This window comes from Microcebus murinus, chromosome 22 (genome assembly GCF_040939455.1).
Source record: "Microcebus murinus isolate Inina chromosome 22, M.murinus_Inina_mat1.0, whole genome shotgun sequence".
Lineage (NCBI taxonomy): Eukaryota > Metazoa > Chordata > Mammalia > Primates > Cheirogaleidae > Microcebus > Microcebus murinus.
In genome coordinates, this window is record NC_134125.1 from 34,301,293 (window position 1) to 34,312,306 (window position 11,014).

The following is an 11,014-nucleotide window of genomic DNA, read 5'->3' on the forward strand; positions in this document are numbered from 1 at the left end:
GTTGCAAGGACGGTGGCCCCTGCTGGGGAAGTGGGGTCCAAGCGGGTGTGTTGGATGAGAGCACCCGTAAGGCGGCTGAGGAAGGCCGCGGGATTTTCATCCGGCTTTTGAGTGATTTCTCTAAGCTTATTAAAATTAACTGCCCGATGGGCAGCGGCCTGGAGACCAGCAAGAATGCATTGCAGCATGCGATCTCGGCGGGTTCTACCATCTCGGCCGGCGGGGGTGTCTGGCTGGTATTCCCACCCTGGCTCACTTCGTGGGACAGCCTCAGCCCCGACCGGCATGGTGCGGTCTGCTAGGTGGACTTGATCAGCATGTCCCTGAGCTGCCGTCCAGACACGTTCCTTTTCATCAGGAGTAAGAGTAGAAGCCAGAATAACAAAAATATCATGCCAGGTCAAATCATATGCTTGTGTAAGATAGCGGAACTCTTTGGTGTAGGCTGTGGGGTCGTTAGAAAAGGAGCCTAAACGCTTATCAATCTGAGAGAGATCAGAAAGGGAGAAGGGAACATGGACGTGCACGACCTCTTCGGCACTGGCTACCTCTCTCAGGGGACAGAGAAGGGTTTGGCCTGAGGGCCCTGCGTAGGATCGAGTGTGGTGACTGACAGGGGATGTTGGCAGAGAGCCAGCACAAGCAGTAGCGGAGGACAGTGGGGCACTAGGAGGAGGAGGAGGAAGAGGACCCAGATATAGTGGAGGGTGAGCAGGGGGAGAGGTAAGGGAGTCAGGAGGGTCAGAAAAGGTGGAAGAGGTTTCTAACGGGTCCTTCGGCTGAGAGGTAGAAGAGGCCAAGGACGGTGGAGGACTCAGTGCAAGGAGGATTTGTGATGGGTCACAGGTCTGACAGAGGGAAGGACGGGAACGCAGATGGAAGAAAGCCTGGACGTAAGGGATCTCCCACCATTTGCCATTTTGGTGACAAAAGTTGTCGAGATCTTGTAAAATTTTGAAACTGAAAGTCCCATTTTTAGGCCATTGTGACCCATTGCCTAATTTGTACATCGGCCAGGCGGTGTTACAATAGAAAATGAGTCGCTTGGGCCGAATATCAGACTTGAGGCCCAGGGCTGCAAGACTGGCTAAGAGACAGCCCAGAGGCGTGTTAGATTTGATTTTGGAGGGTTGACTGCCCATGGTGTCCTAGTCCAATGAGGGGAGGAGATCGGGAGCTGGCGTCCCAGGTCACCGATCAGGCCTTGGAGAGAAGGCTCTGAGCCTTGGAAAGGACCGACTGAGGGGATCAGGCGTCCCTGAGGCACTCAGGGCCTTATGGATCCTTACGGATGGAAGGACTGACTGAGGGGGCTCGGGCGTCCCCGAGACACTCAGGTCCTTATAAATCCTTACGGATGGAAGGACTGAGGGGCTCGGGCGTCCCCGAGACACTCAGGTCCCTTTGAATCCTTACGGATGGAAGGACTGACTGAGGGGGCTCGGGCGTCCCCGAGACACTCAGGTCCTTGTAAATCCTTACGGATGGAAGGACTGACTGAGGGGCTCGGGTGTCCCCGAGACACTCAGGTCCTTGTAAATCCTTACGGATGGAAGGACTGACTGAGGGTGCTCGGGCGTCCCCGAGACACTCAGGTCCTTATAAATCCTTACGGATGGAAGGACTGACTGAGGGGGCTCGGGCGTCCCCGAGACACTCAGGTCCTTATGAATCCTTGCGGATGGAAGGACTGACTGAGGGGGCTCGGGCGTCCCCGAGACACTCAGGTCATTATGGTGGAGGATCTCTGACTTGGGCTATGGACAGAGACCCTGGAATGGACTCACTGGGCTAGGAACACAAGGGCAGAGGGACTTACCCAGGCCAATTGGTCGACTGGCGTCCGGTGGAGGTCCCGGTCCGAGGTCTGGATGACAAGAGAGGGGACGGCGCGACCACGGCCCTGAGGCAGGCCGGCGCAGCCAAGACTCCCCTCCCGGGTTTCGGCACCAAATGTAAGGTTTTTCGGCGGTGGCGAAAAGAAAAGAGACACAGAAAGAGAAAGAGTAGGGGGGCCAAACCACGTGGCTTTATTATACACTCGTGGACGAGGTTCTGGGGCCCCAAGAGCGGGGCCCCGGAAGTCGCCGCAGTTTGAAGGGGCTGAGGCCTTTTATATCCTTTGGGCCTGGCTAGGGACTTTTGGCGGGAAGAGCTGGGGATTTTAGGAGGGGCGGGAGGTGTTTGTGGAATCCAGGAGCCAAAACATTCTTATCTAGGTGGACATCTGGGTGTGGATCCTCTCAGCAGGGCCTGGCAGTTTTGTCCTTGGCAGGTCAGGTCACTAAGAGTTTTCTTTTTCCATCTAGGGAGGGGAGGGGGCCCCTGCCACCAGCCTTACAAAAAGGAAATGCAACAATAGAGATAAGAGACACTTTTTAAGAAAATGAATCCGAAAAGAAATGTAAAATGGGGCCTGTCCAGCAGCTCTGGGTGTGACTCCGGATCCCCCAACATCAGGTGCCACCACCAAAGATTCCTACAGTGTAGCCCATAGAACTCCCAAAGCAACGGGACGAGTTCTGGTCACATACTTGCTCAAAATGACATCCTGGGAATTCTTCTGCGACTCCCTCCCCTCTCAGACTCTCAAGGTTCTCAAGGTTTCCTCCAGCATGTCGGTCCCACACACCAGAGCTTTGGTCTGACACCTGACAGTAGAGATGGCACGCATGCTGCCACGTGGCGGTGGTGTCACGGCTCGGGACAAGAGGAGGCCCCACGGCGCCGGGTAGGGCGCCAGGCACCGCGGCGGGCACTGAGGGTGGGGGTGATCCGCCGAACCGCCGCCCCACTCCCAGAAAGGGGACAGAACAAGAGGCAAAAAGGAAAAAAAAAAAGCCTATGGCACCCGGTATTCCCAGGCGGTCTCCCATCCAAGTACTGACCAGGCCCGATGCTGCTTAGCTTCGGAGATCAGACGAGATCGGGCGCGTTCAGGGCGGCGTGGCCGGAGACGGCAGAGGGAGCCCCTGCCCCGCTCAAGAAGCCGAGCCTCTCTGCGCTTCCCCGCCGCCTCCTCCGGCCCCAGGCCCCCCGCGTGCGCTGACCCGCGCCGGGCTGGGCCTGTTGAGTTCACTGGCCGGGTCTGGCGGGCTCCGCGGGACTGGGGTGACGGGCAGGGCGGGGCGGGCAGGGAGAGCCGGGCCGGGGTGGGGGGCTGTCTCTCTACACACACACACACACTCACACTCACTCACTCACAGAAGACGCGCCTCCAAGGCTAGACCCGCCAAGGTGGAGACCTTCCAGCCCCCCTCCTCTCCTCGCCTCCCCTCCTTCACCTACCCGTCCCCCACCCCCAGCGCGCCGCCACTGCTGACTGCGCACACGCGGGGCTCTCGACCTTTGCCCCCAGCCAGGGGCCGCCCTCCCCCACAACCCCTTTCAGCTGCGCCCCCCGCCCTGTGTGTGGGCTGCAGCCTATTCCCCAGGGCCAGGGCTGGGGCACAGCACATGGGGGAGGGGAGCGAGTGTAGGGGCGTCTCCCTCTCGGGATGTGTCCCATGGGTGGGGTGGGGTGGGGTGGCGTGGTTTGTGGGGTGCTGAAGAAATCAGTCCCCTCCATCTCCTACCTCTGGAAAACGCCCAAGGCCATGGAGAACTGCTGGCACCGCTACCTTGGGGGCCGGACCCTCCTCTGTGTCCTCCTGTGGCCCAGTCCAAGTGGCCTGGGCCTGGCTGGGGCTGCATTGGACCCCAACCACCCTGGCGTGTGGACTCGCGAAAAATCGGCGATTAGATATTGGATTCCAGCTTCATTGAGGTCATTTCACTAATGAGTGCACCGGGAAGAGTTTCCTAATCCACCTGTGAGGGTGGCAACTGAAGGAGAATTTTAAAGCTGACAGAATAGGCGAGGAAAGGCATAGGAGATTTCCACACCCAGTAAGGAAGTCTTTCCCGAAATGGAAGAAAGAAACGAGCAAACAGAGACACCGGTAGCCCGCCCGGGTCAGAGTCTGTTCCTTAGAGAAAGTACCCTGACCAGGTTCACCCGTGGGTGGGTGGCGAGCTAGCGGCATTCAGAAGAGCAAGGCCCGCAGTCTGTGCAGAAGACACCTGCACTCGGGCGTGTGTGGCGGCACGATTCACAAGCAGCTCCAAATGGTACCACAAAGAGAAGCCAGGGAGTTCCCGACGCCCCAGGTCTCCTCAGCCCAGGACTGGCTGCTGTGGGAACATGAAGCCCGGCTCCCAGTCTCAGAGCGGGCCAACCAGGAGGTGTGATGTACACCCCGGGGTTCCCAGGAGGATCAGGCTGAAGCTGGGACTTGGCCTCAAAGTGTCCCCTCGCATGGCCACGCCCTTCCCCTTCCTGCTCCTCTACTCCTGGTGCCCCTCCATCCAGGGGCCAGACCTTACAGAGTCACCCGCAAGAGAATCCTGGTCCCAAAGGAGCCTTCTGGGGGACCCCTGCTGAGAGAGGTTGTGGGCATGGCCCGCTGGGGCTCTGCCCGACCCAGGGCTGAGAGATGCAACCTCCCAGCTCTGGGTCCCTGCAGGAAGTGTTGGCAAGCACAGGGCCAGTCCCCCAAAGGCCCAGGTGCAGGGAGCTCAGGCCAAGCAGCCTGTGGAAGAAGCCACGTGCCATGCCACCCTGGGAACACAACTGCAGGTCACAGCCCCTCCCACCTCCTCCTCCTCCTCCTCCTCCCCCCCACCCCGACATGGCGCAGGGCTCAGAGACACCTCAGACACTTTCTACCCAAAGTCCAAAGGACATCAGTTGCTCCTCCAAACCCCCACCCCTGCCCAGCGGACAGCGTTGTCCAGCCAGCCCCTGGGCCTCCCTGGGGTGCCCGCCACAAAAGTGCAGAAACCCACCGGACCGTCAATCTCAGTTTTCGGATGTTGTTGCCACTCTAAGGACCTGCAGGCCAGCTGGGGCTTCTGGCAGAAAGAGAGCCCCGGAATCCAACGTGGAGAGCTGGGTGTACGTCCCCATGAGGAGGCGGTCCCCACCTCCCCAGCTCTCCCCTTGCGGGGAGCGGCAGCCGCGGGGCCTCAGAGAAGACACCAGGCTGGGCCCCCGCCACACAGCGGGAGCACGTCCCCCCCAGGCCACTTAGCTAAGGCGGCCAGTGGACGGTTGGGTTGCGCGAGACGCTGGGGCAGCCCTGCTACCGGGTTCCTGGGAGGGCGTCCTGGAACCAGCGTCCACACCAAGCCCTTGGAAGGCCCAGGCGATGGAGGAGCCCCATCAGGCAGGGGCAGAGGACGGTGACAGGTGACAGGCCAGGCGGGAAGGAGTCAGTCAGGCAGGGGACGAGGAGGAGACGGGCTGGGTAAGGGTTAGGGTTAGAGTCAGGGCACAAGTCACAATCGCAAAGACCTGGAAGCGACCCGAGTGCCCATCGACCCACGAGGGCATAAATAAAATGTGGCGCGTGGACACCACGCAGTGCTATTCGGCTATGAGGAGCAGCGGTGAGAGGGCACCTCTCGTGGTTCTCCTGGCCAGAGCTGGAACCCGTTCCAGTAGCCAAGTATCCCAAGAATGGACACACGAGCACCACGTGCTCGCGCTCACCGGCAAATTGGTATGAACCGATGGACACTTAAGTGGACACAGAGGAATCACCTTCATCGGATGGGCGTCGGGCGGGCGGGGGGAGGGGATGGGCATACACATCCATTAGGGATGGGGTGGGTGCGCACCGACTGGGGGATGGGCGCACTTGAAGCTCTGACCCGAGGGGGGAGGCTGGGAGAGGGCAACGTACCCGACCTTAACACTGGTACCCCCACAATACGCTGGAACAACATGAGAGGTAAATGAATAAGAACACAGGGGGGAGGGGGGCACGGGCAACACATGTCACCTGAATACTTGTACTCCCATCATCTGCTTGAAAAGAGAGAGAAAAGAAAATGCAATAATAGAGATAGGAGACACTTTTTAAAAATAATGAATCCGAAGAGAAAAGTAAAAGGAGGCCTGTGGAGCAGGTCTGGGTGTGACTCCGGATCCCCCAACATCAGGTGCCACCACCAAAGATTCCTACGTGGAGCCCATAGAACCCCAAAAGCAACGGGACGAGTTCTGGTCACATACTCCCTCAAAATGACATCCTGGCCTTCTTCTGGAACTCCCTCCCCTCGCAGACTCTCAAGGTTTCCTCCAGCGTGTCGGTTCCCACAGACCAGACCTTCGGTCTCACACCTGACAGTTCAGATGCCACGCATGCTGCCCTGTGGTGGCGATGTCGCGGCTTGGGACAAGAGGAGGCCCCACGGTGCGGGCGGGGGCGCCAGGCACCGCGGCGGGCGCTGAGGGTGGAGGTTACCTTCACCCCGGGCCGCCGCTGCGCTCCCAGAAAGGGGACAGAACAAGAGGCAAAAAAAAAAAAAAAAAAAAAGCCTACGGCACCCGGTATTCCCAGGCGGTCTCCCATCCAAGTACCAACCAGGCCCGACCCTGCTTAGCTTCGGAGAACAGACGAGATCCGGCGCGTTCAGGGTGGCGTGGCCCTAGACGGCGGAGGGCGCCCCTGCCACGCTCAAGAAGCCGAGCCTCTCTGCGCTTCCCCGCCGCCTCCTCCCGCCCCAGGCCCCGCGCCGGGCCGGGACTGTTGAGTTCGCCGGCCGGGTCCGGCGGGCTCCGAGGGTGACGGACGGGGCGGGGCGGGCCGGGGTGGGGGGCTGTCTCTCTATACACACACACACATACTCACAGTCACTCACACTCACAGAAGATGCACCTCCACGGCTGGACTGGCCAAGGTGGAGACCTTCCAGCCCCCCTCCTCTCCTCGCCTGGCCTCCTTCACCTACCCGCTGCCCACCCCCAGCGAGTCTCCGCCGCTGCCACCACCGCCTCTGCTGCCGCCACTGACTGCGCACGCGCGGGGCGCTCGCCCTTTGACCCCAGCCAGGGGCCGCCCTCTCCCACAACCCCTTTCACCTGTGCCCCCCCGCCCCCCGCCCTGTGCGTGGGCTGCTGCGTATTCCCCCAGGCCAGGGCTGGGGCACAGCGCAAGGGGGAGGGGAGCGAGTGTATGGGGCGTCTCCCTCTCGGGATGTGTCCCATGGGTGGGGTGGGATGGCGTGGTTTGTGGTGAAGACTGAACTCTAATTTTTTGCTAAAAACTCCTTCCTAAGGAGGCCAGCAGGGTTAGGCTGACAAACAATAAATTCCCACAAAGCGGCTTTTGTTAACCAAACGAAGCAGTGGTTTACCCCCTGACCTGATTCTGGTATGGCATTAACATCACCTAAAAGATAAGAAGCCCCTGTCTTAACTCAAGCATCCTGGCAGATGCCTATCATAAATCTAAAATGTCTTAACTGAGCATCCTAGCAGGCGCCTATTGTAAATTTAAAATGTCCTCCTGTCTGGACCTCCCAGAGTGCCCACAACCCTATCTTAAAATAAGCATATCCTTTCTGGTCTTCTAGATAAAGTCTAACCCTCTCAGCCAATTGCCAGCCAAAGAATCTTTAAACCCACCTATAACCTGTAAGCCCCCGCTTCGAGATGTCCCACCTTTTTGGGCCAAACCAATGTATACCTCTCATGTATTAATTTGTGACCTTGCCTGTAACCTTTGTCTCTCTGAAAATGTATAAAACTGAACTGTAACCCAGCTACAGCGAGCCCACTTGCTCAAGGCTTCTTGAGAGTGGCTCCGGGTCATGGTCCTCAAATTTGGCTCAGAATAAACTTCTTTCAAATATTTCAGGGCTTGGATTTTTTCCGTCCACAATTTTGGCGTAGTCGGCAGGATCTCAGAGAAGACTCGGGACCCCCGAAGGAGTCGCCCGAACCCGGAGCTAAGGTACCAGCACGGGCCCATTGAAGCCCTTCCGACTTCGAGCCGCTCCTCCGGCGGGAACCGGTAAGTCCTCCTGAGATCCGGACCTCCCACTCTTGGTCGAAGGTCCCAGTTTATTCTGAGCTGTCTGTTCTCTTCCTAGGAATTGTTGTTTGGGATCCTAATTTGATGTGAAAGTGCACTCTGAAGGGCTTTCTCTGCTGCCTTATTCCTCTTGAAGACCAATTTCGATTGGCTTGTCTGCATATTTGCATAAGGAACCCAACTGTCCTATTCGTAGATAAATGAGAGACTGAGTTTCTCAGCTCCGAAGATAAGGGGCAGCTTACTCCTCCCAGACCTAAGGTAGCCCTGGGTGACCAGAGCCCTGATTGGGAGTTGCCTGGGGCGATTCCCCGAGGCGCGAGTAGCCCCACAGGGAACCCCCCAACAAATTAATTAAAAAAAAAAAGGCTTGTCCAGGTAACGCGCATAAGAGCTGATCACTCGGCGTTTTGAGCCCTCTCGGAGGTACTAGACCCCGGAAGAGAGAAACTGGGACACGTAAGAGGGTGGGACCGACTCAGTGGTGAAACACTGAGGAGCCCCACCCACAAGCAGCACACTCTGATCCACTACACCAAACCCTAGACCACAGTTCGGTTCCTTCTTAAAAAAAAAAAAAAAAAAAAATAATGGGAAACAAATTATGTAAAAATGAGGAAAGGCAAGAAGAACGACCTCCTTCAGGCACCCCAGCTGGTTTTATGTTTGATAATTATGACGCCTCTACTTGCAAGTATTTGTATAAATGGGAAGATCTTACTAAAGATGACCTAGGTCTGAGGTTTCCAAAATGGGGAACTTTTAATATTCCCAAATTGGTTTTCTTGCGCGCTAAACTAGAGAAACTAGGTTCTCGAATTAAAGAAAATGAATGGGAATCATACTATTGCTGGCACTTGGAATCGTCCAAAAGAGGGAATGATAAACTTGCCTCCCTCCAGGAAGTTAATAAGAAAATACTTGAGACTGTCTCAGAATTAAAGAAACTAGCAAAAGCCGCTTCTGAAATCAGGAACGCTCCAAAAACTGTCTCTCCTTCTGCTCCCCCTAACCCTCTGTTCTCTGAATTTCCTTATCCTGATGATTTCATTTTCCCCCCTCCTTCCCCTATTCCTTCGCCTCAAGCTGTAAAAGGATCGGGAATAGCTAGAGGAGAAGATAAAATAGTTGTTGCTCCCTTTAAAATAAAACCCACTGAGAGAGGGGACCCTAATATATTGTATACACCCTGGACCAAGACAGAGTTAAAGGCTCTGGTGTCTGGGTTCCCTGATCCAACTCAAGACCCCCTTGGGTTTGCCAGAGAATTCCAATTAACACTTAAGACCTATGATCCAGGTTTTTCTGACCTGTATCAGCTAATTGAGTTACTAGTCCCCAAGAACAAAGCTGAAGAATGGTTCAGGGTAGCAGGTTGGAAACAACCTTTAGAAGATTTTGATAAAATAGATGCAAATGGAAGGGAAAAATGCAGGGAGCTCTGTGACCGCCTCTGTGAAAACTTACCACAGATTTTCCCTAAAGTTATAGATTGGGCAAAAGTGCAACAATGTAAAATACGCCCAAATGAAACCATACCTGACTTTTATACCAGGTTTGAAAAAACATTCAAACAATATTCAGGGATACCTCCTAAAAATTTTGAGCATGGTAAAAGTGACACTTTACTAAATTCTGGATTTATACAAGGCTTAGACGACGAATTAGTGACCCTGGTAAAGAGAAATAATGTGGCCTGGGCGTCCCTGCCCACTAGCAACCTAGTCATCCTAGCTGACCAGTTGTCACAGACAATAGTTAAGAAGCAAAAAGAAACAGCCTCCAAGATTATGAGTTTACAGCTAAAGCAACTTAGTAACCAAGTCAAAAGGTCAGAGGGGTTCCGTCCCCTGCAGAGATCGCAGCTGGCCACAGAGGAAGTGATTTGTTATTACTGCAAAAAGAAGGGACACCTTAAAAAAGATTGTAAGAAACTTAAATGGGTGCTTGCACAAAAAGAGCAGAAGGCCTTAGAGGAAGGCACCAAAGGAACTTTAAAACCAGAATAGGGAGGCTCCGAGGGAATAGAGAGGGTTTTCCCCTTACTTCTAACAAACACTCTAGGGGAAATAGAAATATCCATAAATGGGGAAGACACCAGAGCCCTTGTGGACACTGGTGCCACGCTGTCAGTCCTCAACCCTACCTTAATTAAAAACCCTCTCCCTCGGAGTAAAGTAAAAATTCAAATGGTAGGGGTATCAAACTCCCCAATTGTTGCCTTTAAATCTGATCCACTCCAATTTCAATTGGGAGAGCTTATAGGACAGCATGTTTTCCTTTTAGTAGATAGTGCTCCTATACACCTGCTGGGACGGAATTTCCTAGAGACCCATAATGCCCACATCTCATTTTCACAGAAGGGAGAGATGATTCTCAATTTGGGAGACACAGAAGACTTACAAAACCCTACATGCAGTATCATGCTTGCTAAGGTTAATGGAGATTTCGAACAGGGGGACTTAGAGCCTTTCTTATCCAAAATACCAGATTCTCTATGGGCAAACTCTTCCACGGATATTGGACGAATTAAGTCAGCAGTTCCCATAGAGATCACCATAGATGAGTCTAAGCCCCTGCCAAACATTAAACAATACCCCCTTAGGCCTGAAGCCTTACTAGGAATCAAGCCAATCATTCAGGACTACTTAGATAAAGCACTCATAATACCCTGCACCAGCCCTTGTAACACACCAATCCTCCCAGTCAAAAAACCAAATGGGAAAGGCTGGCGGTTTGTTCAGGACCTAAGAGCCATAAATAAAACAGTGGTTCCGAGGCATCCCGTCGTCCCTAACCCCCACACCTTACTGTCCAATATTCCTATCACTGCCAGCCACTTCTCTGTCATTGACTTATGCAGTGCTTTCTTTAGCATACCTGTAGATCAGGATAGTCAATATCTTTTTGCCTTCACTTGGGAAAATCGCCAGTATACATGGACAGTCTTGCCCCAGGGTTACTCTGAAAGTCCTACATATTTTTCTCAAATATTAAAGGCAGATTTAAATGATATTGTATTCCAAAATGAATCTACTCTGATTCAGTATGTGGATGATTTGCTGTTGTGTTCACCCTCCCTGAGTGAATGCAGAGAAGACACTATATACCTGCTGCAACAGCTTGCCTTGAAGGGACACAAAGTGTCCAGA

General features: G+C 54.5%; 1 non-coding gene and 1 pseudogene across 1 annotated transcript; both read right to left on the minus strand.

The window, feature by feature from the left end:
* Positions 1-2,839: 2,839 nt before the first annotated feature.
* On the minus strand, positions 2,840-2,958 carry LOC142863714 (uncharacterized; annotated as a pseudogene).
* A 3,403-nt stretch (positions 2,959-6,361) lies between these two features.
* Positions 6,362-6,480, minus strand: LOC142863757 (5S ribosomal RNA). Its single transcript, XR_012914408.1, has one exon. It is a non-coding gene; the product is annotated as a 5S ribosomal RNA (ribosomal RNA).
* Positions 6,481-11,014: the final 4,534 nt, after the last annotated feature.